Source organism: Falco biarmicus, chromosome 10 (assembly GCF_023638135.1).
Source record: "Falco biarmicus isolate bFalBia1 chromosome 10, bFalBia1.pri, whole genome shotgun sequence".
NCBI classification, from domain to species: Eukaryota; Metazoa; Chordata; class Aves; order Falconiformes; family Falconidae; genus Falco; species Falco biarmicus.
Genome location: NC_079297.1, coordinates 936,897 through 964,074, shown reverse-complemented (window position 1 = coordinate 964,074; position 27,178 = coordinate 936,897). Strand labels below are relative to the sequence as shown.

The window sequence follows — 27,178 nt, the reverse complement described above, 5'->3', positions numbered from 1 at the left end:
AGCATCCTGTCCTTCAGCCCTTTCTGTTCTTCTCTCACACATTGTCTCTGGGTAATCTCCACCACCCACTAACTCCAACCGCTATCTCTATGGTGACTCTCAGATCTACTGTGCTGTGCCAGACTTGTCTCTTTCTTTCCAAAAAAGTCAGCCAGCCTGGCTGATGTTTCCTGGTGGAGGTCTAGCCCATCAGCCCAATTTCAGCACAGCGAGCCGAGTTCATCACCTCTCACCAAAGCCTTCCCCCATCTCTCCAAGCAGACAACACCTCCATGCCACACTGCTCTGCACCACCTTGAGCTTAGCTTCCTCGTCCCAGCTATGCCCAAGTCCCACACATTCTCTCCGTACACTGCTTTCACATAAAGCCTTTCACATGGATTCCTCCGGCTAAAATACTTACCTGGGCTCAGGTGTGCTGCCCTTTGGTTACTGCTCCACTCTTTTCTCTGGCCTGACAACAACAGCCATGTTAACGAATATTTGTCATATTGGTTCCTGGAAAGATTATTTCCCCTTTGCCTTGAATGTGTCACCTCTTTCTATGCCCCCTTGATTCCCCCTCCTTTATCACCAGGAATGGGAGCCATTTATCTTCACTCAGAAAAGCCTCTACAGCTGCCTGCAGCTTTCCTACTAGCATCCAAGTCCCCTCTTGACTCCTGTGCACATGAGAAGTGAGGTTTTGGGCTGTTTTCTGACAAACCTCCCCAGCTGCCCTTCATTCCTGATATCTCTCCTTATCCCACCATCTTATTCCTCCACGTGCACTTTGCTGGGTTGCTAACTAAAAACACAACAGGGGAGCATGCCAGCCTGCCAGGGCTACTCTTCATCACCCTGGGCGCTGCACCCGCCTCTAGACTTCTTCAGACACTGAGTGGCTTTTCTGAGGAGCAGGCATACACTTGTGGTAAAGTCAGCAATAAACAGCATTATTCATGCCTTTGTCTTCATTTCCTTTCAGACAGTTGGGACTGACATAAGGCTCAGGAGGACTGTAGAACAGGCAGGATGATGGAAAAGACATTGCCCCCCAAAGACAAAAGATTCAAGACTGACTGGTCCGGCCACTGGGATCCAGAAGCCCTCTTGCCTCTGACAGAGATGAAATGCACTGTGCCTCTGCAGCAGTGTGGTGCCTTTCAAAGCAAGCCATTCTCTCAGCCTCTGCTCTCTTTTGTCCCCATGCCTCTGGGCCCCAGTCTCCATCATTAACAAATAACCTGCCAAACTTAAATTTAAGAAGAAAAAATATTTTGAAGCTGATAGGCATTGAGGGAGGGGTTTTGAAAGCATGTGAGTAACCTTCATTGCCCTGCAAAGGGAGCCAGGCATCCCTGAAACTTGGGAGAGGGAAATGCCTGGGCTGTGAAAGACTTCAGAGGGTGCAGAGAGCAACTGGGGCTTGTTGTTCCTCTCTGCCTGGTCATTTCCCCTTAGGGATGAACTGAACCACAATGAGTGGTCAGTTCTGCATTCAAGGCTCTGAAGGCAGCTGCACTTTTGCTGAATCTGCTACAGGAAGGAAAAAAAATAATCTGTATATTTCCATTTTCCTTAGAGAATGAAGCCTCTTCCCCGGAAAACCAAGCTTTCCATTTGCACAAACACTAGGGCAAAGTGATGAGAAGCTAACCATGATAGCTGCTCGTAGCATCTTATGCTCATCCCTTCAGGCCTGACTCCGAAGCTTTAATGGAGATGCAGAGAGGCTGCAGCATTATTTTTTAGAAATGACCACCGCTTACCTCTCTGAACACCTCACTTTCTCATGGAGCAATCCTGGTCAGGCCTCTCAGAGCAGCATTCGTGATTTAGCAATCAATCACCTCTGAAACCACAGACACCTGAATTGCCTGAGGCCAGGCTGTGACTCCCTGGCAGGTGGAAGTCCAAGAGCTGCTGCTCAGCATCCTGCATGGACCCATCTGCTCAGAGTACTTCAAAGCTCCTTTCGTGTCCTGCACATACCTCAAAGGGGCATCTGAATGGAGGGGCTGTTCCCTAAGACAGGTTCCTCATCTCTCCCCAGGAGAGGACTACAGGGGTCAGGCAGGCTAGACAGGGGTATCGGGGAATGTCTGCCACCTGGTTAGGAGCAAAACATCCTAAGAAGATCAGAGGAAGTGTAAGGAGCAAGCACGCTTGCCTGCAGCTCAGTACTGGCTGCCAGGCCTGGCAAGGTTATGCCCCAGCCCATGGTGAGCTGGTGCCTAGAAGAGGACACATGTGCAATAGAATGACCAAAAGCCACGGGCAAAAGAGAAGTGAACAGTTGAGCCTAATTTGTGCAAGGTTGTAAATGAAAATCATTGTGGCAGATGGTCAGTGGATTATTTTCCAGAGGGTTAAGCAAGACCCAGATTAGGAAAAGCTGAGAAATTTTTATGTGGTTTGCAGTGCATTATCTTGGGGCTCAGGACATGTGGACTCCAGTGCCTTTTGAGGGGGCCCTGGCTGCGCAGGGGGGTGGAGGAGCCCCATCTGAGGATGGCAAAGCTGGGAGGCTGCAAGGGCAGGTGTGGGGCCAAGGGTGCAGACTCTGCACACCGGGTTCACCACATGGGCAAAAGGTGCCCCCCGAGCTTTACATGTCCTTAAGGCTGAGCTCCTGGCTGGGGGAGCTGGTGGCCCTCTGGCTGATGCCAGCCCTGACTTACAGGAGGGGTACATTTGGGTTTTGCAGGGGAGCCCTGCCACTGCTCTGGTCGTGTGTGGGGCTGTGCCCACCGCCCTTGGGTCCCCAGGCTTCTGCTTGCCCTTGCCACCCTCGCAGCATCCCTGGGTGCTGTGCTGGGGTGCTGTGCCAGCCCCGCTCGGCTCCCTGCCCTGATTTCCTCGTGGAAATCCCAGAGTCTTCTCCAGATCCAGCTCTGGTTTTGGGGGCAGCCATCTCCCTCTCCCTCGCTTTCCTCTTCCCTCCTTCTGCTCTCCTTCCTCCTCCTCTCCCTCCCTCCTCTCCGCACTGTACTCTCCGGGGGCTCTGGGTACCGCTGCAGCATCACTCGCCACCTCCATCCAGGAGGCTGGGAGCGCGGGGCGGAAGGGGAGGGCTGCGGGGGACAAGCTGAATGAATGGGCATCGCCTCGGTGCTGCTGGAGCCTCCGCATAGGGGCGAGGCGGCCGGACCGCGCCGCGGGCAGGGGGGCAGCGGCGGCCGGCCAGCGGCCGGGGCCGGGCCGGGCCGGGCCGAGCCGAGCCGGGCCCCCCGCCGAGCCCGCCGCCGCCGCCGGGGCTCTGCGAGGAGCGGGCGCTGCCCCGCCGCGGGACCGCTCCGGCCCGGGCGCCGCCTCCTGCCGCCGCGGACCGAGGTGAGCGGGCCGGGGGCCGCGGGGGGCTGCGGCGGGGCCGGACCGACGGGCCGGGCTGGGGGCCGCGGGGCTGGGGGCCGCGGCCGCCCCGCCGCAGCGCGGGGAGGTGGGAGGGGGCGCGACCCGGGGGGGCAGCGTGGAGCCGGCCCGAGCTGGGCGGGGGGCGGAAGGGCTCGGGGGGCTGGGGCCGGGCTGGATGTGCTGGGGCGGCCAACGAGGAGTTCAGCGGCTGCGGAGCCGGGTGCGTGTGCGTGTCCCGCACCCACCGGGGGCGTGGCCGCCGCACCCACGGGTGTCCGTGCGCAGGGCGAGGACGGGGCAGCGGGAGGCCGAGGAGCGGTGCGGGCTGCGGCGTGCGGGGGATGCGCAGCCGGGGGGCCGGAGCCACGCAGAGCTCCCCGGGAGCCGCGCTTCGCTTCTGGGTGCGTGCGTGTGCCAGAGCCCCGGGCTGCGGGGGCGCGCGTGTGTGCGCGACCCACTGCGGAGCCGGAGCGCTGTGCCCGGGGGGGCGCCCCGCCGGCGCGAGGGTGCGGGGGGAGCGTGTCCCCGTCCCCGCGCGCGTGCCAGCCGCATTGAGCCCGCGTGCGGGAGCATCCCCGGCCCGAGCCTGCGTGTGCGCCGCTTGCTGCATGCGTGTGCGGGGCGCGTGCACGCGGGTGCAGCCCGGGGGTGCGTGTGTGTTGGGGGCTGCTGTGGGTGTGGGAACATGCCAGCGCGGCCGAGGGAGCAGGCACGTGTGGGGAAAGCGGCGATGCACACACCCGTGTGCCGGGGCTGCCCGCTCCCTCCCGGGCAGGGGCACGGTGTCCCATGGGAGCGCCTGGCCCCTCCGAGGGAGAGGGTCTGCTGCCTCCCCCAGCCCGCCTCTGAGTGTCTGTCCCCTGTCTCACCGAGCAGCTGCTGGCACTGAGCGAGGGCCCTCCTGCCTCTGGCTGTGTGTCGTCCCCTCCTCGTCCCCCGTCCCCCGTTCCTTTGGGCCGTGAGTGTCCCCCTCTCCTCTCCCTGGGATGGGACGGGCCCCGCTGTGCTGCACACACAGGCTGTGCCCACTGGCAGAGCTGCCCTGCCGAGGCTGAACCTCGCCCCCACTGCCTGCTAGGTCCAGCCCGTGTAAAGGTGCTCCTGCTTTGCACCAGGTCGCACAGAGCCAGAGGGGCTGCAGGGAGATGGAGCCGGCTGGCTGCACCAGGCAGGGCAGTGCCCTCGGTTCCTGTGTGGATGCAGGCTCCCTGCAGCAGTGGCGTGGATCAGCCCCGAGGTGGTAGTTGGGTTATTAAACTCACATTAGACTTTTGGAGGGGCAAACAAGTGTCCCCCCACGTGACAGTCTCCCTCCAGGAGAGAGATGCCACATAACAAACTCTCCTACAGTCCTTTGCCATGACGCAGTTAAGAAGCTCTGGTCCAGGATGAGGCCCAGGCAGGAGCAGGATTCAGAGCCTTGTTGCCGTCATTTCGATTGGAGTTTGGCACCAATTTGCCTTTGAGGATCTGAGCCTTGGTGACTTTCCCATTACCGTGCCACCATCCTGGTGCAGGGCTGGCACCTGCTGTGCCATGAGCAGGCGCGTCCATGCAGATGCGCGGGGACTGGCAGCCCACCGGACCTGGGCACCTTGGAATGCTTCCTGCAAAATGGACTCTCAGAGCCTCGCGAATCCTCCTCCGACTGCTTCTCCTCTGAGCAAGCACAAAGCAGAGCCAGCCCAGAGGCTTCCTGCAGGAAGCTAATGCCTGGTCAGAGCCGCCGCTCCTGCTCCTGAGACATGGGGCTGCTTCTTACACCAGCAGGAAAATGGGGCTTTTCCAAATCCAGGCTCGGCAGCTGGTGTGTGCACACCGAGTTCTGATCTCCGCAGCAGCTCGGCTCCCTCGCCTGTCTTGGTGTACATGACGTACCGGTACAGTTTCAAGCATGGCTGCAAATGGTGAAGGAATAGAGCAGCTCAAGGGAAACATGCCACTCTGCAGCAGGAGACTTTTGCACCTTCTTGCACCCTCGTGCCAGTCCAATGGCGCTGGGCTGAATTTCACCCTTGGAGCATACACATCTGGCAAGCCAGAAAAAAATGTAAATCAAATAAACATGAGTAGTAATTGGAGACCCGTTTTGAAATTGGTTTGATACCTGCATGCCTCCCAGGCAAGCTTTTCTCATGTTAACCATTGTGCATCTTTGCATGAAAAATGAGGCTTTATTTTCAGTCTGGGTAATAGCGGCGCAGCATGGATAGGAATGAACGTGCTGTGTCCCCTCTAATTGTTCCACAATCAGACTTCTCCCAAGCACTGAGCCGCTAGTGCCGTTGTCAGAGATGAATAGTCCTGGATCCAGATGGCAGCCTGCTTTCCTTAGTGTCCACATCATCCCTTCCTCATCCGCAGAGGAGGGGAGCAGTCTGCAAGAAAGTGTCCCTGGGAGGACCCCTGTACCATGGCAGCCACCTGCGTCCCCAGTTCTGCTGCCTGTGGCTCAGGCCGAAGTTGTCAGCTTGTGCTTAGCAGTGTCAGCCACAGGCGAGGCAGCACCTGGTTGCCAGAAGCTGTGCTGACTTCCGATTTGTTTTTGGACAGGGTTCAAGGTGCTGATTTTGAGCGCAGAGCTCATCATGGTTTTTCTTCTCGCCGTCTTCCAGCCTGGCTCAGTCACACCCAGGGCTGAAGCCACAGCTGGCCGAGCGCTCCGGCCAGCCGTGCCTGGGGCTGGAGGCAGCGGGCAGTCCCTTCTGAGCTCTGCAGCCCTGGGCAGCCTTTTTGGTCTCCTGCACCATGGTGAGGTGTGCTGAGTCACCCTAGGCTGGGCTGAGACACCACCCACCCTTCCCATGGGGAGGCTGTGTGTGAGGGGGACTCCAGTTTTACTTACTGAAAGCAAAGGGATTGTAGGCAGATCGCAGGGCATGGCTGGGGTGGTTGGAGAGAGCTGTTTGGAGCAGGGAGTCTGCTTGGTTGTTCTTGATTGTCGGGAGGTTGTTTTTAGGTTTATGCAGAATAAATGCCAGTGAAGGTTCAGCTCCTCTGCTCGGGGATCCGAGGGAAGCCCTTGGCATGAGCCACTGTTCGGGGCACTGTGTCTTGCCGAAAGCTGGCTACGTGATAGCAGAGCTTTGGCAAAATGACACTCCCTGAGACTTGCACCGACCTCTTGCAGCTTGGACTTGGTGTGTCCTACTGTCTATGGCATAAAAGTGATGATGCTTTGCAGAAGATAATCTGTGTTTCACAATTTGTGTCTGCTTACAGGTCTTGTTTTTAAGCCTAGCCGAGTTCCTCTGTGGGTAGTGTCTTTGGTTACAAGAACTGTGCAAGTATTCACAGAGTTTTCAGTGGGCTCCTTGTGTGACCTTGTGCTATGGTTTAACATGTGCAAGAGGAAGGGAGTCCTGAGCCCCTTCTTGCTTGCAGAGACGTTGCACAGGGAAAGTTCCTGTGAGGCTGAACCCTAACATGCCAGCTCAGGTTTTGCTCAGGCAGGCTCTCATAGACGTCAGCCTTTCCCAGCTCTAACGGCTATCGGTGGGTTTGGACCATGGGCTGTCAGAAAAATTACCTTTCCTGAGAGCTTTCCCCAAATGAGGCCTGGCTCACTGCAGCTCTTTGCAGAGCTTTCCAGCTGCTTGAAGGAAGCGCTGTACAACTTCCAGAGCGGTTATGATGATCTTGGTGGTTTTATGCCTCTGGGGATGGGCGTGTGTGTGTGTTGTGACAAGCAGCCACAAACCTACTCTCTGCTGGCTGTGAGATGGTTTAGATGTCCCCAGCATCTGGCTCCTGCATTCCCGGGGGAGCGTAGACCCTTCTGCGCATCCCTTGGGTGACTCTTACGTTGTGGGACCCTGTTCCTTCAGGCCTCCGGCAGGTGCCTGTGAGTTTGGTGTGCCCTTTCACCCCCATGCTGCCCACAGACCAGTTGGTGAGGACTTGGTGCTGTTTCTGTGGGAGGGACCCAGCAGCTTTGGAGAACAGTGTTAACACTTGCAGGTAGGCAGAGGTCTGGCTGGTGAGCAGGAAAGGTAGGTGGCAACTCGGTGTGTGCATAAAGTATGTATAAGGCAGGAGTATTAAAACTACTCTGTACTGGCTTAACTCTGTGCTCAGGAGGAGCAGTATGAGACCTGTGACGAGTGTCATGAAAGTCCCCTTGCATCAAGTATTTAATATCCAAATCTCTCAGCTATTTGTCTCAACGTGTCTTCGCAGGACAGGGGCCACCCACACGATTTCCTTTGCAAGATGACAAACGCGTGACAGCATTGCAGCTCCTGCCATTCCCCTGGCTGGCAGTGCTACGAAGGTGGCTGGCCTGGCCGGCATGGCTGGGGTGCTGGAACCCTTTCCCCACCCTTTCCCCGCCAGTTGCTGTCCCTTTCAGATGTGGCAGGGTGTTTTCTTCATCCACATTGTCGCAGGGCCTTGATAGAGGAGCAGGCACTGGAGATGGATCATTGATTTCTCACATTCAGTGCCCAGGATGGCCTGGCTGATGGCCAAGGGCTTCGCAGGGAGCAGCTTCCCTCTGTGCCACGTGGGCTGGGAAGGACGTACAGTGAATGTCCCCGGGATGTTTCAGGGCATCAGCTTGTGCCCTGAAGAGCCTCAATTCCTACCTCCTCTCATGTGAGACACCCCTCTGCACCTGGGGTACCCTGTGAAGAGGACAGAGACAGGGTGACCACATGTTTCAGGCTGGTTTGAGTCAGAACAAAGGCCTTGGCTGCAGCCACAGTGACCCTTGCCATTTGCTTTGGAAACATCCTCTAGATGCTAATGCTTTCCACCTCCTCCTTACCTCCATCCTCCCCCTGGCTCAGCTCCATCCCCTCTGGTGTCTCCAGGGCTGACCCAGTTCTTGCCCATTCCCATCAACCATGCTCCCCTCCCAGCCCCTAGCTCTCCTGTGGGGCTGCCCTGGGACAGCCCTGCTGTAACGTGTCCTACCCTTCACCCTCAGCTCCAGTGGTGGTGATGGCTGTGCCTTCCCCAGGAGGCTGCCGGGGCTGGCAGCGGGGTGGGCAAGGGCTACGTCCTACTGCTCCATCAGCAGAGCAGCACCCCACGAGGTATTTATAAGCTCAGTAATGTTATTCCCATGCCAAACTATTACTGAAATAGGCTCAGTGTGTGTCATAGGAGAGAGGATTTTAATGGCACAGTTTCTTTGCTGCAGGAATGAAGTTGACTCTCACCGTTTCTTTGACCGATTAATCCTTCCCACAGCATAGAGGCACAAGGGGATGACTGCTCTGGCGGCTCGGCTGCGGGTTCATGGACTTGGGCAAGTCCTTGAGATGGGCACCTCAGCCAGGCATTTATCACCCGTGCCTGCTGGGACTGGCTGCCTTGCACTCAGGCTTGGCTGGACCTAAACTGCAGGGGTGGTGGTATCTCTCATCAGCTCCTGATGAGACCCTGGGGAGCACTGAGCCTGGTGGGAGCAGCCCGGACTCTGGAGACCCTCCTCCTGGGGCAGATCTGCTGAGGGAGCCGGGGATTGGGGCTGATGTTGGGACTGAGTAGACACAGTTTAAGGGACAGGGTCCCTTTTCCAGTGATTTTCGTGTTCTGAACAGTAAGGCAATTTTCCAAATGATGAGAAAGGGTCAGCCTGTTATTTTCTAAATAACCCACCCTCCTTTTTTCTCAGCTGGACACTGCTGCTGGTTTGGGAAGCGGCTAAAGTTCACCAAATCCTTCTAGCACCGTCTTGAGGAAGCGTTTCAGCTGCTGAGGTGCAAAGGGTTACTCAGCCTGTCAGTTCATGAACACTGGTGCGATTCCCTGTCTAGTACCTGCTTGCTGTGGGTACAGATCTCTGGGATGGGAGAACCAATTTCATGCCAGGCACCTGTTTGGATTATGCTTTCCAGGCAGCATGCTGGGTGCCCTGGAGGCTGGAGGTGCATGGGCACACAGACCCACCACGGCACAATGGCCAGTGTCCTCCCCAGCTCAGCATGAGAGGGTGATGCTCACTGAAGGTGTCTGTACCCTCTGGGATGGGATGCAGGGCAGCAGGGCTGCACAGGAATAGGGGCACCTAAGCTCCCGATGAGTTTTTTAGGCGTTTCCTGGGGCTGGCCAGGCATGGGAGTCCTGGATGCAGTGGGTCAGTTGGGTCCACCTGTGGGATTTGTGCCCTGAAGGGCATGAGTAGAGGAGAGCAGCCCTGCCACTGCCCAGCACAGGAGCAGTGGAGGCCAACGTCGTGGGCTCTGATATACAGGTAGCCAAGCCCCCCGTGTGGCATGGGAATGGGAGGTTGCTGCAGACCAGGGCTCCCTAGGTTTGGAAACAGTTGCTGCTGGGGACCCACAGAACAATGAGGGGCATTGGAGCTGGAGAAGCAGCTGTCGTAGAGCTGCTGACCATGTTGCCCCTGCCCCTGCTACCCTGATGTCTCCATCCCTCTGCTTGGAGAGCTGCAAGCTGGGGAGGGAAACATTCCCCTCCCATTGCTCCCCGGCAGCATCCAGCGCTGCCCACCTGTGATGCAGGCAGACCTGCACCTGAGGGCTCCATCCCTCTGCTGCAAGGCAAGCTGGCCAGGGGCTGGTGGCTGAGGGTCAGTGGCCAGGAGGAACCCAGCGCCCGCACGCCCCAGTTCCCCTGCAGTGCTGCCCACAAGTGCAGCAGCCAGGTCTTTGCAGAGACAGCTTGGAAACTGGGAACCGACATGCTAAAGAAAAATATCCTTCCCACACAGCCCAGCCTGTCCTCCTTCCTCCACCAGTGCCGCTGCTGGCGAGCGGCGGGCTTGCTGCCACGCCAGGGTGCCGGGAGCCAGCAAAGGGATGGTACCCTGCAGGGTGGGGAGACCTGAGCTCCAAGGCAGGGAGTGCAGATGGAACGGATAGCCTTCCGGAGGCTTCTCCTGCAGTGCCATGGGTATCTCCCAGAACCCAGCCCTCCTGCATGTGGCTCTGCAGGCCTTCCTTTGCCTCCTGCCGGCTCAGTGAGCTGCTTTTTGGTGGAGGTTGCTGTGGATGGGGGTGCTGATGGTGGCTGTGTGACTGGAGACAGCATCCCTGCTCTGCTGTCCTCCTGCCCACACCTCTTTGGCTTCCACCATTGCTGGCAGGCCCCCCAGGCAGGCTGCCTAGCCAGCTGGACCCCTCATCCTTTCCACCCCCGGTTATCTTCCGGACAGTGTTTCCTCTCCCTCTTGTGGCTGCGTATCTCGAGATCAATGCTGAATGCTCTCCTCCTCCTCCTTGCTGTACTGTCCCTTAGGACAGACCATTCAGCTTGCTCCTCCTCCTCCTTTTCCACTTCATTAATGAGTCTCTTTGCACTAAGAAGTCGTGATAGCTGCCGGGGGACCTGGGAGGACTGCAGAGAACAGTGGGGAGGCCACCAGCCCAGCTCCCAGGGTTTGGGATGATGCTGTGGTTGCCTCAGTGCTGGCTGAGCCCTGGCACAGAGCATGTGGGGTGGGAGGGATGTCACAGGCAGTGAGTGTTTTGCACTCTCTCTCCTGCGGTGGCAGGAGTCAGAGAAGGCAGTTTTGGGCAGCTCCCAGCTGCTCTGCTACAGTTTTGCCCCATTTCTGCTGTGCATGGTGCTCCTTTACCCTGTTGCAGGTAACTCTCATCAGAAGGGAGTGGGCAGCCCCTGGGGTGGCCCCCCAGCTCCATCCCTGCAGCAAAGCTCCATGTGGCCAAAAGCTCCCACAAAGGCCCATGCATCTCACAGGAGGTTTCCACTGGCCCTTCAGATCCAGTGGGCTTCCACTGGTGGGCTTCAGATCCAGTGGGCTGTGTGTTGGCAGGGGATGTGGGTCCTGACAGCCGACAGCCCATCACCCAGCAGCTGGTCCCCCAGCTCAGCGCATGCTGGTTGGCAGCAGAAGGGTCTGTGCAGCAGCTGTGCGTGGTTCTGAGCCTTACTAATGAAAACTGGGCTTTCTGAACACATTTTGTGGGCATTGCTTTAATTTCCCAGTATCTCAACACTCACCAAAACCTGAGAAACTGAGATGGTTTCTTCTCAGTGGGAAGGGAGGCTCCTGGTGTGTTCTCTCACATATGCAGACACACACACACACGTACACAGAGGCTCTTCCTTCTCTTGCTTCCCACTTTCCTCCTCCAAAAGACTTGAAACACTTTATGAAAATGTTATTTTCTCCCAAACTGTTGCCTTCCTGCCTTGCTCTCCTCAAGCAGCTGCTGGCTTTCCCTGGGCTCTGCTCCCGAAGCGCGTGGTCGTAGCCGCTCCGCATGTACAATGATAACGACGTCCCTGCGGCAGACGCAGCCAAGCCTGCAGAAGGGGGAAGGTGCTTGGGTGGCTGCGCTGGGGGTGCTGGGCTGTCTGGCGGGGGGCTAACAGCAGTCCTCCCTTTGCTGCTGGTGGGGCTCATCTGACCCCTCCAAGTCGCTCTAGGTGCAATAAAAGCAAAACCCTCCTGCGAGGTGGTGCTGCGAGGATACAGCTGCCTGGCTGTGCTCTCCAGGATGCCGTGGAGGTCCTGCTCATCAGAACCATGGTGCCTCTGGCAGCCGCCCTGCGCTGGGATGCTGGGCTGCGGCGCTGGGCACCCTGCTCCTCTTGCATATGGCTGAGCGTCCTGCAGGCACTGACAGACCTGGGGACAGGCTGGAGGTGGGCTGGAGTTGAAAAACCCTTTGTTGTCTTGTACGAAGGGGACTGACTCACTGCTCTCCCGTGCTGTCATAAGCAGATGGATGATTTAATCACCTAGCAACCACAGAACGTCAGGTGAGGAGCGCTTTTCGATCTGCTCTTGGCCCACAGCCCCACCAGCGGCCATTCCCCAGCCCTTGGGCTTGGCTGGGATGAGGCTGGCGGGGAGCCCTCTCCTACCAGCCCCACCAGAGCAGGGCGCAGGGCTGCGCATCACGCCTGCCACCTGCAGCCCAACAGGACCGGTGGCTGAGGAGGAGTGCACAGGGCTGTGCCAGGGGTGAGGGTCACCCGAGGCCAGCTTCTGGGAAGGTCAAAGGGACATCTTCAGGCATACAGAGGGGCCAAGTCTCTGTCACCGTTTGGGAAGGTTGCTGGCTGGCTGGAGCACCCTGAGGTTCCATGTGAGGAGAGGGAGGTTTGTGCCCAGCACCTCCAGAGCACAGTGAAGTTTCTGAGAGGTGAACCCCGCAGACTTTGGGTGGGATCCACCAAGCCCTTGGCAGCCCCTCCTCTGTGTGCACTACTATGGCACCAGCTCTGAGTGCCCTTGGCTCCTGCTCAGTCTCCTTGCCTGGCACCCTCAAAGTGGGAGAATAACCCTGGCATTGGTGTGTTCATTCCAGTTCTTCTCCCATCACAGGCAGGGAAGTGCTTGCCTGGCCTGCTCCTGCTCGTGGCATAGCCCTGATGGTGTCAGTCCTGTGCTGCCTGAGATGGCAATCACCTCCTGATGGCTCCACCTGCTCCCAAAGGCTCTTGGCACAGGGTACGACAGCCCTGCAGGGTGGGTTCACTGCAACCCACCCCACAGGTGCTGAGACCTCCTAGAGCAGGATCTGAGCTGAGGAGGAAGGCAAGTGCTGGGCAGGGAGTGGGCTGCAGCAGCCTGGCCCAGTGGGGCACAGAGCTGTGAGGATGCTGTCAGTCTTGGGGTGTTCAAGCAACCTGTTCATAGCTGGTCTGAGTCCCTTTGCTGCTGACCCCTTCATGGCTCCTGGCATGGGTGCATGTGCAAGGTGCTGTGGTGAGGACACATCTGCCCAGGCTATGAGCTGCAGCAGCCTTGTGGTGTTGTGCTGCTGAGCTGCCAGAGTGGGTTTCTTCCCCCAGAGTGCCGGATCCGACACCCACACCTCAGTGGCAGCATAAGATCACTCGCAGCCTGTGGGGCAGCCCAGTATTAGCCAGCCCAGGGGCTGGAGGGTGGGTTGGAGAGAGGCCACTGATCCATCAGACACTGACCCGGACCCCTGCAACTGTCTTGCCCTCCGGCAGAAGCAAACATCCAGCCAGGGAGCGGTTGTGCCTCGATGGGTGTGGAGGTGCGGGCAGTGGGGGTCTGCTGCTCCCCTCCTCCAGCTGATGGGGCCAAAGGACATGAAGTCATTGCAGTCCCTGGGCCAGGGGCAGGCTGGCACCAGTGCTGCAGCTGCCGGGGGTTGGAGGAGGACTGTGTAAATAGGGCACCCCATCTCCCAGCTCCTTTTTGTGGGACAGAGCCGATATAATTAGATGATACGCCCTGTTCCGCACAGCACGCCAAGAAAGCCTCTGTGCCGCTGTGGCCCCAGGGAGCCTGGCAGCCCTACTTTGGTGGCACCGCTTGTCCCAGCGAAGGTGAGCCGCTTCCAGGCGATGATGAGCCCTGACTGACTTGCTCCCTCCTGCCCTGTGCTGCTCCAAGAACCACTGCCTAGTCTTCTTGCTAGATGACCATGACTCCTTTCCTCTGCTGTGAGGTTTGGTGGCTTTGGCAGACCCTGGTGACCTACAAAGAGGGGTCAAGGAGGTGATGTTGGCAGGAGCTGAGCACAGACCAGCACCTGCGACTCTGCACACCTGTGGGAAGAAGTGGCCAAATCCAGCGTGGGCCACAGCAAGACAAGCTGCAGGACACGAGGCTGGCCTCTGTCAGCCAAGGCCCCATGGGCAAACTGGGGGGTGGAGGGGTCCCTCTGAGTCAGGCTCTTAACCTTGTTAGTGGACATTCCAAACTGTATCTGTACTGCCCCTGGAGAGCCTTGTCCCTCAAAACATCCATGAAACCATCCTGGGGTAGCTCCAGAAGTGCAGAGACTCCTGGTAGCATGCATCTTCCTAGTCCTCCTGCTAGCACTTGCAGCTCTCTGCTGCTGCTGGTCATGTGCTCTTTTGGGGGAGAAGGAAACCCAGGTCCTGCTCTGGCTTGTCCTGGTTCAATGCTGCTCAGTGCCACAGCTGTTCTCTAAACACCCTGTGATGTTCTCGTGTTGATTGATTAATGACCACAACCCAGGCACTAAGCAGCCGGCTATCGATTTCTGCCCCAGAGCATTCTGCACATCCCCCTGTGGATCAGTTGACCCTTCTGGACTGATCCTGCCAAAGATTAGCCATAGATGTTTGGGAACTCCTGCTTTGTGGTTCTGATGTCAAAAAAAACCCCTGCCAGCAGCTAGGAATGTGTTTGGCATCCCCACTTCTCCAGCCACTTCCAGTTCCTCCACAGGGATGGTTCAGAGCAAGCACTCACCAGCTCCATCAGGGTCCCCCCGCCAAGCTCTCGTCCAGGTCTGGGGTGGACCTGTGGGTGTCCCCTGCAGAGTTTGCTCTGGGAGCATCCCCCATGGGCACTGCCACAGGCTGCTGCAGAAACAGCTAGGGTCTCTGTGCACCAAGGCAAATTTCAGACAAAAAGAAATTTTAATTCCATAAATGCCTTTTTATGCTGGTCTACTGGTTTACACTGGAGATGTAAAGCTGCTTTGACCTCCCTTTCTCAGAGGGGTATAAAGACACATTGATGTACATCAGGCTCAACCTCAGGTCTTCAAACTGTTCTCCATGGGAGTCGGGTCCAGTCTCCCATCTGAGGACAGGCTGATTAACTGACTGGCTCCTCAGCCTTGTCGCGGCACTGCTGCCCGGTCCCCGGCTGGGCAGCCACGGCTCCCGGCTCACTCCGTCAGGAGCACTTGGGAGCTCAGGCATGCCACACACAACTGTGCCTGTGCCAGCCCCGGGCAGGGCTTTGTCCCGCTGCCACCGGAGGACATTTGCCTCAGTTTGGTGTCTCAGCTGGGAGAGAAGCAGTGCCGTTACCACCAGCCGTAGCAGGCAGTGCAGGCCAGGTGTCCCCACAGCCCTGAGTGTCACCTCCAAGCCAGGGATAACACGACCAGCAGGAGAACACAGAGGGGATATGGGCAGCTGCTTTGAGGTTTCCCACCCTGGGCAGGGCAGTGACCTCATGAGGGGCTGCATGGGACCGTGGAACCCATCAGGACCTTTTCCATGAGAAGTCACAGCACATTGTGGCCTTCAGGGAACTTGGTGCAAGGAGAGGCCCTGGCTGCTGGCCTCAGGCAGTGCCTGGCAGCGCGGTGAAGCGGGTGCATTGGGAGCTGGCCTGGGCGTGCAGGCAGGGATGTCCCGCCTCAGTGCTGGCACAGGGATGTGTCTGACGGTGGCTTGCAGCAGCCCACGGTGAGCTCCCCGTGTAGGAGGCGTGCTAGGAACCCCCAGGTCTCCCCTGGCCCCACCAGCCTGTGATAAAGCTGCCGGTAACGGGGCGAGCAGAGCAGGGGTGGGAGCGGGGCTGGATGCTGCTGGTGGGTCCCGTGGTACCTGGCATCTCCTGCCCTTGGCAATGTTGCTGGAGGGTGGGGTGGGCTGGAGGGAGAGGTGGTTTTGATTGGAAAGCCAAAATGGTGGGAGACTAAGCCATTGCTGTAGTTGGCAAGGACTCAAGAACCCAGCCCTGGCACCCCTTAAAGGGGGTCCCCACTGCTCCACAGCACCCAGGCAGTTGGTGTGTGAAGGCCAGCCAGGGAAAGCCCCAGGTCCTGCCCTCCCCTCCCTCTCCCTGGTGATCAGAGCCCAAAAGCCTTTAGAGACCCAGCCTGCCTCACCTGGGGGGCACTGACTGATGTTTTCCTTACCGTGTTTCAATTTCCAGTGCCATTCTTGCTCTTTCCTCTCTCTCCAGATGTGACGTGCAGCTTTCTGGTCAGCTTGACGTTTTCTTGTAGGGTGGCCCTGTTTGTCCTCTCCTCCAGGCAAGGAGGACCAGCCTGGGCCAGGCACTGCTCCCTGGGGAGTCTTTGTGTCCTCTGGCACCTGGTGCTCGGCCGGCATTGTGCAGAAAGGGGAGTTTCACAGGATTCACAGGGAGGAGGGAGGAGAAAGTCCAAACCTGTGGATGTGAGGAGGTCATCCCAGGTCTCAGGCAGTTTCTGACTCTCCTGTTTTCCCCAGAGATGGGAAAGGTGAATCAAAGCCAGTGACTCAAACCCCAAGAGTAACTGGAGGCATCAGAAAAGTGAACCTCTGCTGGCAAAGCAGGCAAGGACCTGCTGGTGGGGGCTGGAGACCAGCTTCAGCGTGACTGGCCTCTCCACTTGAGCTGGGAACGGGGGGAGGACAGGGAGACCCCAGTGGGCCAGGGTGCTCTGCTAGGCTGGGGCTTGTCTCTGTTTCCATGAGCTTTGTTCTGCATGCACCATCTTCTCCTCAGGGAGAATAGGCAATACATGTTTTGCCACTGAAATTCACACGTTTTCTAACTTTTATCATAATGGGAACATGAAATCCTGCTTCCCCTAGAAGTCCATGCAGCTTGAGCAAGAGGTTGCTCCGCATTTGACTGCCATGGTGCAGGGAGCTGCGGTTTGGACAGTGGGTGCTTTCCTCCCAGCTGTTGTGCTGGCATCACTATTAAATGATCGTCTGTAAAAAACACGCTCAAATGTTATAAAAATGTGGCTGAAAGTCCTATTCTCTCTCCAGTCATATGTTTATGGGCCTAAAGAGCTTTTACAGGTAGATTAACTTCATTAAAATTGAAAGCACTCATTAATACCACTGTAGCTGGATCTAATAATACCTTAAGCTGGCTGGGTTCTTCTCTGCGATGAAGCTGCTCCTCTGTGGGTACCCGTGCCCATCGCTGAGGCTTCCTAATTCCCCGGTCTGCCTTCACATTGTTTGCGTTTCTGTGTGGGGTGATGCTGAGAGTGTGGGGTGCCAGAGAGCTCGGTCAGCACCAGGGGTCAGCGGGGGCCACCCGGAGCCACCCAGGGACTTGCAGACATCGAGTCCCAGCAGGGTCATACCAGCAGTGGAGGGCAGGGGTATCTCTGCCCTTGTGCCCTGGAGATGTGGCTCATGCTTTCAAGCTCTGGCTCTTTGCTCCCTCTCCTATGGAAAGTCTTTGCACGCAGCATGGAGCACTTCTGGAGGCAGCTGAGCTGCTTGGCTGTGCCCATCGGTGGGCTGGGGTTTAGAAGGGCCGTGATGTTGGGGAATGGGGGTCAGACCTAGGATGACTTTTGGGAAGTCCAAAGCCGTACAACAGTTCCTGAGATGGTCCTAGACCCACCTGATCTCCTGTTTGACCTGGAGCAAGTTTCTGACTCAGGAAGAGGAGCCCAGTCCTGTGAGGATCTGCATGGGAAAGAGGGGCCCTGCTGGACAGCAAGGGCTCAGAAGGGGCTGAGGGCAGCTCTGCTGGGAGCCGTGTCTCGTTTTTAGGCACTGTCTGGAGGTGTTCAGGGCAGCCTCCACACACTTGTCATAGGCATCACCCAAACCACACGGGCACGGGGCTGTCTCCATCATCCCTTGCCGGCGGCCGCAGGGCTGGGGTGATCCCCTCAGAAGTATGGCCGTGCCTGTCTGCTCTCACAAGGACCACATCTTCTGTAGCTCTCAGGGAGTCCCATCACATCATGGAGGTGCCAGTGGGGGCTTTTGGAGTCCTTCCCCAGCCAGAGCCAGCTCCTGCCACCCATGGCCACGCAGGGAAGGAGACAAGGGGGAACCCCAAGAAGTGGCGTGAGCAGTCTGGGACACCTGTTGTGCTGCTGCCCAGTCCAACTGGCATGACTTGCCACTATGGGAAGGAGGGTCCACATCCCCCATGAGACAGCACAGGTGGCCTCCAGCCCGGCGCCAGACTGCCCTTCTCTGGCAGCAGCACGAAGATCCAATTTGTCTCCCCTGCCTACAATTGGCCCCGCTAAGCAGGTTTTAATTTTGTTAAATAAATATGAAGTAATGGCAGCAGGGCTAGGAGCCAAATGGCCTAGGGACATCCTTGAAAGCCAGACAAGCTCTGCAGAAGGGCAAGACTTGCTGCAGGAGCTGTGTGAGCTGGGGATGGCATCGGGCAGAGCCTCCCAGGGTGAGAGGGAGCTGCTGGCAGCGGGGCCGGTAGGGTGGTCCTGGGCTGGCTGGCATAGAGCAGATGCGGCTCCACACTGCGGTGTGCTCACAGCGCCTTGCTGCCTTCAGAGCAATTTCTAAATGGCTGCTAAACATCACTGTCAGAAGCACACTCATCTTCCCTTCCTAATTAGTGGATCAGACAGTAATTTGTAATCCTTTTGAATAGGAAGATCTTAGTGTCTAGCCCTGGAGCCTGGGCAGGACGCAAGGGATGGCAGCATGGAGCAAAGCTTGCCCCAGCCAGCAAGGCGTCCAGGCAGGAATAAGGCAGAATGGCTTTCTGCAAGGTCCTCTCAGTCTCTGCAAGAATTGCTCTCCCCTATCTTTGCTCCAATGCACCTTCCTTTTCCTTCTCCAGAGTTTTGGCATTTTCATTTCTTTTTGTGACACCAAGTACAAAGTAATCAGCACGGCAGCCCCAGCAGCAGGCTGGCTCACAAGTCAGCTCCTGCTTGGAGCCCTTTGCACTGCTGGCGAGCCAGCTGGGCACCATCACGCTGGAGTTTTGATGTGCTGGGGTTGGGGAAGCCCCCTTAGGGCAAATCCATCCCAGCGTGTGTCTGGCCTTAGGTGTGCTGGTAAGCATTTGCATTTTCAAGGCTAAAGACAAGACCTGGGAGCAGAAGGGGGGGAAAAAGCCAACAAGCTGAAAAATAAGATGCAAAGGAAGAGGGAATGAGGGCGGGAGGTGCTCAGAGGCCAAGGCAGTGAGTGGAGCAAGCATGGGCAGACCCAGGTTAGATGGGCAGGGGGAGGGGGCCAGCATGGAGTTGGGCTGGACTGGTGGCCATCAAGAGCAGCGTGGAAAGCAGGAGTTTGGTGTGACAGCCACAGCCTATCCCAAGTGTCAGTGTCCCTGTGTGGCCCTTGGACAGACCAAGCCATGCTGCAGGGAGCAAGGCAGTGGTTGGGGGCGGAGGTAGAGGCTCACCGAGGGGTCACAGCAGCTTCCCCGCATGCACAAGGGCAGCGGAGGGGAGAGTGGTTGCGGTGTGGAGGGGCGCTGAGCCAGGAGAAGGCCAGCAGGCAGGCCTGCAGGCACAGGGTGACGATGGGTGTTGAGGCTCATAGAAAGCTCTGGGTTTATTAACAGTGGTGACAGGCAGGATCAGTGATTTGGGCAGTCTGAGGGGAGCAAGGAGTAGTAGCATGCCATGGAAGAGCCCTCACCATGTTACGGATGGCACTGAGCAACTCCTCGCTGGTGCTGTCTTTAGCATCAGTTAATCTGGGAAAAGCATATCTGTCCTGCATGCATTAACCTTTACAAATGGCTTAATATGAGGTGCAGCCATGAAGCACAGGAAGGGTCGTGGGAGTGGTGCAGATACGGCTCATGTTGTCAACCCGGGCATGAAGAGCCTGGCCCCGGGAGGCACAGCCTTGTGGGGGGCAGGTGCCCATGGGGCAAGCTGGGGGGACAGAGCCGTCCCAGGTCACAGAGCAGAGATCTTGATGGAAGGAAACAACCACTGACTTCAAGGAGCACCACTTTCCTACTGCATTTCTACAGCCTTTAGAAGAAAGTGTTTATAATAGCATCAGTGACTCATGGAGCGTGCTTTACTCACCGGTTAATGACTGAGCAGAGTTCCAGGGCTCTTAGTGATTCTGGCTTAGATAAACTCAACCTTTCTCCCAGATTCCCATTCACAGGGGAGAGTGGCCTGGGGCATTCAGAGAGGGCAGGTGAGGTGCGTGGGCAAGCAGGGCATCTTCTTACCCCGGTCCCAGCTCCTCAGAGCTCCCCTGGCACTGACGGTTTGCATCAGAACCAGAGGTGAAAGGAGAAAACAAGCAATTTTGCAGGAAGACTGGAGAGTCATGCATGTAGAGGTTTCAGAAGCCAACGCTCAGGTTTTGGTGCTCATTCCTGCAAACCCCCATGCAGCTGCACCCCGAGACAGCTGCCCACATGGCCATGGAGAGGGTGGTGAAATCCACCAGCTCCCAGAGGAGCAGGCAGAGGTGTCCGTGGGATGGAAGGGACCCTGTGGCTGGAGCAGGGAGCCTCGGGAGCTGCACTGACGGTGGTCCCTGGTCTTACATGAAGTTATGAGTCTGCAGGGCAGAGGCTGCTTTGGGGATGAACAATAAGTTCAAGCTTCAAGACAGGCCTGGCTGCGAGTGGTTTGCAAAGAGGAAAGCACAGGCACAGGGTCACTGTGCAGTGCAGGACCTTTGTGCCCATCAGAGCCTGGGTCTGGAGAGGGACAGGCTCTGGCTTTCTGGCAGAGAGCGTGTCCCCTCAGCGTGCCCAGGCTCGCTGCCCTGGTTGCACCGCTGGGGCTGCTAGTGCCGGGTCAGCGGAGTATGCGGGAGCCTGTCTGCTGGCTCCTGCTCCTCTTGCTGTGGGTGAGCTTACCCCAGCTCTCGTCCCGGCATGCTATGCTGTGCTACCCAAGCAGTGAATCACAAACCAGGGTGAGCAAGTGCTTGCAGGTAATCACAAGAAGCCTGTCATCACTGCTGTGGGCTTTGCCTTACAACCTGCCACGCTTGTCACGCTCTCCAGGGAGGTTTTGGTGGCCCCAGGCACTCACTGGCTGGTTTAGGCAAACCCTGGCTTCACCCTGGCCCTGGACATTTGGGGGTCCCAGGCCCCTAGGGAGGGTAGGCTGCCCAGAGGCAGCTCTGTGTGCATGTGATGAATGGGGAGAATTCATTTTGAGATATTTTTTATCCTAGCTTTTCCTTTTCCTCCCTAAATTACCAGATCTGGGACAGAGAGATGGCTGTTTGCACTTGTCACACATACACATGATGTTACATCTATACATTATCTTGACATCAAAGGGGAAGTGTGACGTTCCTCTGGCTGTGCAGGCAAGAAAGGACACTGCCTGCTTTGGGGAGAGAATAGGTTTTTATCAAAGGGTTACAGACAGCTCCTGGAAAGGAGAATGAGAAGTAAGGATGGAGAGCACAGAACTGGGAGCAACAGTGATGCGCTGCAAAAGCAAATCTTCTCATGGTCTTTTCATCTTCCCTCTTCATTAAATCAGGGCAAGAGCGAACCTCTCACAGCATGAACTTAGTTATTATTTTAAGGAAAAAGAATCTGCAAATGTGATGGCTGGAGAAAGTTGGGGGATTTTGTTTGGGGAGGAGACTAAAGGAAACCTATCCGCATACAAAGCTTTACAGCAGCGAGGCTCAAGGTTAAACCAACACAGCCGCCTTACCCCAGCCAGGTGGGTGCTGAGCTCCTCAGGGTGGGGACTCTTGTGCTGTCTTAGCTCCCCGAGGTGTTCAGCACCTCACCCCCGTGGAGCCCAAGTGCCTGAGCACTTGGAGGGAGCATTTCCCAAAGTGCCACACGAGCTTGCGAAGCTGCTGAGCCTTTGGCACCTGGGTCAAAACAAGCTTGGGCCGGGGGAAGGTGTAAGAGGCAGCGTGTGGAAACAAACCTGGCCGGGCACTGGCCTGGCTCTGCCCCAGCTCCTGGGGAGGGGCAGTCCCAGGGGAGCCCCCGTCTCCTGGAGTCCTTCAGTGTATCCAGCCCACTGCCCCTCAGCCCTGCTCCGTGCCCACCCTTCCTCTGAGCAGGGCAGGGTGGCAAGCTGCCGGGGGCCATCCCCACGTCCCCCTCCTCTGCCCAAGAGAGTGGATGACCAGCTCGTCCCTATGCATGTCCCGGCAGTGCCCACACCTGGCAGCTGAGCCCTCTCCTTGTGTGGAGTTGTCCTCACTGGGGCCAGCTGGGCAGCCCAGCCGAGCCAGCTGCGCTGCTACCAGGCAGCTGGGCAGCCAGGAGGAGCCTGCTCTACCTCCAGCCTCCCAGATGCTGCCTGGGCAGACCCTGTGATTTGCCAGATGCCAACTTGCCTTCCACCCCAAAGGGTCTCCTGGCCACAGGGCTCCTGGAGCTTTCCATTGATGCAGGGTTGGATGCTCCCAAGGGCTGTTGTCCCTGCTGCAGGAGCTGCAGACAGTGTCTTCTGCTGATCTGCTTCCTTTCTCCTCCATCTCTCTCCTCACACCAGAGAAGCAGCACAGTGGGACAGCAGCAGTGATGCCATCCCGCCAGATTGCTTCCTAAAGAAGCTCACATCCAGCCCTTGCTCTCCCCTGAAGCTCTTCACACCAGAGCTCCCCTCGCCGCTGCACACACACCCCACAGGGATGCAAACAAACCTGTCCTAGGGCTCTACTGCAATGAAACCAGGTATGAGAAACAGAGGGGAGAAAAGCTTCCTGAGTTTTCTCAGGAAAGCCTGAGACTGGTGGCAAATCCTGCTGTAGAGTTTCTGCAGGGAGCCGGTGCTGGAGGGTCCTTGGGGAGGTGACCCATCCCAGCACAGGGAGCCGCAGGCTCCGCCGTGCTTCCAGCCATGCTCCGGAGCTGGCAGAGCTGGTGCAGATGAGCTCACAGCTGGAGAGCAGCAAACCTCAGGGGCTGGATGTGTATCTCATCCTTCCTGCTCAAGGTTTCTTGTCTGTCTCAGGGGAAACCTGGAAAGCAAAAAGGCTTCCAATGTCCTCTGAGTGGCCAAGGTCATTTCTGCAAGCCAGTGCAGATGCCAGCTGCCACCTGGCTCATGCCCACAGCACTGCAGGGTCATTCTCTGGAAAGACAGTCAGGCAAATGGGCAAGGAAAGGAAGGAAACAGCAGAGCTGTGCCCACATCAGGGCCTGAGGAAGATGCTCTTCTCTGTAGAGGTACCTCTCCACGCTCAGGTCTTCAGCCCTGGGGCAGTGAGGAGATTTGTGGGGGCGTGTGTGGGGCGAGGGGTGGCTGTTGCTGGCTACCAAAGCTGTCTTGGTTCTGCATCAGGGTACTGCAGGCTCCCCACGGGGCCTCTGCAGTGCCCCCAGACATCCCTCCCCGGCCCTCTGCGGACAGATTGTGTTTGTTTCAGCTCAGCGCACTCATTAGATTAAAGTGGAAGAGTCGATCTGATCAAACTTGGAAACACAAAAATAAACGTGCTGGGTTTGGCAGATGGAGGGAACAGCCTGGTAAGTCAGGCGAGCAATGGCAGCGCCCGCAGCAAGCACTCACAGCAGCTGCTTCGCAGCAGCCCTCGGACACAGCTGCCCCGTGCCGTGCAGCAGCAGCGCCCAGGGGTACCTGCCATGGCCTCGGGAGAGGCTGTGGGCGATGGGGTGTGCGCTGGGGGCCGGGGCCGCACCTGGCCTGGCCACACGGTGTTTCCCCCCAGCACTCCCAGCTGAGCATCACGTGGGGCTGTGGCTCAGGGCTGGATTTTCTCCCTTTTACTGCCCCACTGCTTTGCTTCCCCTGAACCTCCCTGGCAGTGAGCCCAGGAACTGCTCCCACTGCCTCCAGGCAGCCTGGGATGGGGGTCCCGAGACCCTCCCACACTCACTAGCGCTTAGCAGGGCTGAGGATTTGCTGTGTGCTTCCGTCATAAACCTCAGCAGCGTGAACGGCTATTCCTCATCGCAAAGGAGCGTGCTGGGAACAGAGGTGAATGAACCTGTGTGCTACAGTGCAGCTGCTAGATGAGCATTTTATGGGGTATTTACTTTGCTGGGATGCTGAAGTACCTCTGGAGTTCAAGCACTGCTGAAATACATCTCCCCTGTCCTTTCCAGCTCATTAACACCTGAATCCAGCCTGGCCCATGAAGGGAGCAGCAGTGCCTCTCCTCTGGGGACCTCATGCCCTCTGCAATAGCAGAGAAAGTCCCCTCTGGCTTTCTCAGGAAAGCCTTGCCCTTGAGCCCTGCTCTCAGGTTCCCCCCCGGAGGGGGCCTGTGTCCTCCAGGCTGGTGGCACTGAGAGCCCTCCCAGAAGTTTCCTGGCCACCATCCATCCCTCAGCACTGCAGGAAGGGATGCTGCAGTTGAGGTCTCTGCCAACAGAAGAGAAGCTGCTTCTCCTGCTGGAGATGTCTCCGATCTGTCTCTGCCATGGGATTCCCCTACATTGCTGTCTGCTCCTCCAATTTTGGAGTCATTTTGCCCCTTAGGTTTGGAGCTAGCTGACCCCCAGGGCTCCTCCTAGCCCAGCAAGGGCTGCTTGTGCCTTGAACCCTCTCCTCAGCTAAATTGCTAATGGGTTTTCTAATGGTCCCTGGTCTGGAGGGGCTCCCACTGCCCTGGGACTGGGCGTAATAGTTATATCTCCTGCTGAGTCGATGGGACATCTGCCCAGGAGGGAAGGAGCTGGTTGCTCAGACCCCAGCACCAGTATCCCCAAGCAGGGGTCCTGTTGTATTTGTGTGCCAGGAGACTGGACTCCGGCACTGATATTCCAGCGTGGATTTTAAGTCCTCAGTGAGTGGTTTCAGTGATCCTGGTCACAGTGATCCCAGCAGCTCTCTTCAATGACTGGATCATGCCCTAGTGGTTCTCTGTCATGTGCATCTTGCTGCCCAGTGTGTGCTGATGATGAAACAGAGTGTTTCTTCAGGTAATGATGTTGCACAGACCAAGTACTCTCTTACCCATCCCTCTGAGATTGGTGGTCTCAGGGCTGCTCTGGCTCCTACTCTGCCTGTGTGCTGCATGAACAGGCCGAGTCTGGACTTCAGGAGATACAAGCTCCATGCCTGAGCCTTCCCTTGGCTCCCTGTGATCTCTTTGGCAAGTCATTACTCCTCTGTGCCTCATGATACTTAGTTGCAAGACAGGTGTAGGGCTCATCAGATGTACTGGGGAAGGTCTTTCTACTGGTGTTGCGCAATTGTCAGATCTGCAGCATGTTGGAGCCTTTACAGCACAGGCAATACAACCCCTCTCTGTAGTGTGTGGGGGCAGCCCTGGGCTAACCTCATGCCACTGTCCTCAGCCCACTGGGAAATGATGGGGCTGGGATGAATCTTTCTGCTTGTGCTTCTCAGTCTGGGAAACCTCCTACCGGCAACTGCTTCTGGGTTTGCTTCAGGCTTTTGTGAATACATGGGGTCGTCTAGGGCACTGAAGCAAATTAAAGAAAACTAAGCAGGGCAGTCCTATTCTTTGCTTTGCTGCAGGTGACCTGCTTGGGATCAGTCATGTCTGCTCTCTGTCCCAGCTGAGTTTTAAAGCTGGCAGGGAATGACTTGGGAGGCAGCTGGGATGAGAAGGCTCCGGTTAGTGTTCAGGACTGAAGGAACAAGAACTGAAACCTGATGGAGATTGTCTTGGTCCTGAGGAAGAAGAAAGTAGGGTGTGGGCAGACTGGTTCCCAGGCTGTGCCGGGAGGGTGTGGAGGTGACACAGAGGTGGCCTGATGCCAGACAGGGAAGGTGGTACAGCAGGCTGTGCTTTCTGGTGGGCCCGGGGTCAAGTGGTGATGCAAGGATGTGGAAAGTCACAGGGGAGGGGTGCTGGGGGTGATGGGGCTGTAACCCCCCTGTCTAGCCTTACCGTGGTGGGGAGAAGAAGCTGCTCCGTGGTTGACAAGTCCGACTGCTTCTCAGTCTGCCTGTGCAGCAGGCTCTGGGTGGTGGCTCACCTTGGCTGCTCCGCTTTCCCTGCACCATGGATGGGACTTACCATGGGGCTCTTGACCAGCCTGCCTGGTGGTCATGACCCCTGTCTTTGCAGGGGTGTCCTGTGTCTGCTTGGCACCTGGTGCAAACAGAGCAGTTTTGAACTCTTCTGTCTCATGACCTTGATTAATTTTTTTCCTACCCAAATGTCTTTCCCCCCCCCTTGCCAAGAAAGCTGTCTGATCAGCAGCAATTAACAAAGTGAGCTGCAGTAATGACCTTTACAGTGTTTTCTGTGCAGCCTCTCTGAATGCCCTCAAGAAGAATGCACCAGATGTTTGGGGATTTCTGCTCTGCGGAGATAGGGCCAGGACATGACGAAGTGCAGTGGAAAACGCGCAGGAGGGGCTGTGCTGGGCAGAGTAATGGTCACTCTGCTGAGCTTCACCAGGGGCAGACCTCTATGTGCACAGCCTCTGCAAGCAGTGACCCTAATGCTGGCTGGCAGGCCAGGCGCAGGCTGCAGGACCAGCACCAGGGCCTCCCACCAAGGCTGGGAAACCTGGAGCTCAGCAGCTGACTGCCTCTTCAACTGCAATAGTCCCTGTGGCTGCCCAAGCTCTTTTGACAGTTTGATCTCAGCTTTTCTTGTTTTGCTGCTGTTCAACAGCACATCCAGAAAAACGCTGGACTTGGATACTGCTCTCCCATCCATCATCAATGATTCTCTTTTCATTTGCTTTTTGGGCTTCACCTTTTTAATCCAGCTGTCTCCTGCCTTACGAATGTTCTTTTCTCAATTACTTACACCAAGCTGCGGGGCTGTCTCCATCCATCTCAGGAGCACGATGAAGCTGTGCACTCAGGCACCGATTGTAAACTGTATTTTCTTGTTCCAAAACCCCATTTAACCACCGCATCCTGTCTATACACAGAAATCTTCCCCCATGAAAAGCAATATAAGCCACAATGAGACTGACAGGTGAACTAAGTTATTTTCATTCTAGTAAACGGGGGCAGGGGGATGTCTAACTTGAACTGAGAAATGTCTACATGCAATGAAACCAATAGGAAAAAGCAAACTGTTTCAACTTTTAAAGACTTACAAAACCAGAAAATGTAGTTGACTAGCCAACTGCCCACATATTGCGCAGTATAACAAGGTATTTTGTGATGGAGGCTTTAATTACTTTGGGGCAATTAATCTGAATTTTACACAGCCTAAATGAGGTAATTTGTAAACTCAGCCAATCTCATTTCTTTGCTCTTAACTGTGCATTAGCACCCATGGCAGAAAAAACAGAGCTGTCTTCCAAAGCTGTTACTGATCTGATCTTGGTTGTGAACAATTTTTTTCTTTTTTGCAGTGAAATTGTCTCCTTTAGACAGTATGTTAGCAACTGAAATACCTGATCCTCCCTGTAGCTGAACTGGGATTGGCTGGGGCAGAATCCGACTAGGCTGGGATGGCTCGGGCAGAATCCTAAAGCCCTCGGATCGCATGGGCAGAGTCCAGCTGTGCTGGGATTGGCTGAGGCAGAGTCCAGCTGTGCTGGGATTGGCTGAGGCAGAGTCCAGCTGGGCTGGGATTGGCTGGGGCAGAATCCAACTAGGCTGGGATG

At 56.8% G+C, this 27,178-nt stretch overlaps 1 protein-coding gene across 2 annotated transcripts in view; it reads left to right on the top strand.

The window, feature by feature from the left end:
- The first annotated feature begins 3,179 nt into the window (after positions 1-3,179).
- Positions 3,180-27,178, top strand: part of DLGAP4 (DLG associated protein 4) — a 157,577-nt gene continuing 133,578 nt past the window's right edge. Inside the window, exon 1 of one of the 2 annotated variants that reach the window (XM_056353304.1) lies at positions 3,180-3,315. The gene's annotated coding sequence lies outside the window, so the exon portion shown is untranslated. The remainder of the gene's footprint in view (positions 3,316-27,178) is intronic. The other variant, XM_056353305.1, reaches the window with a different exon arrangement.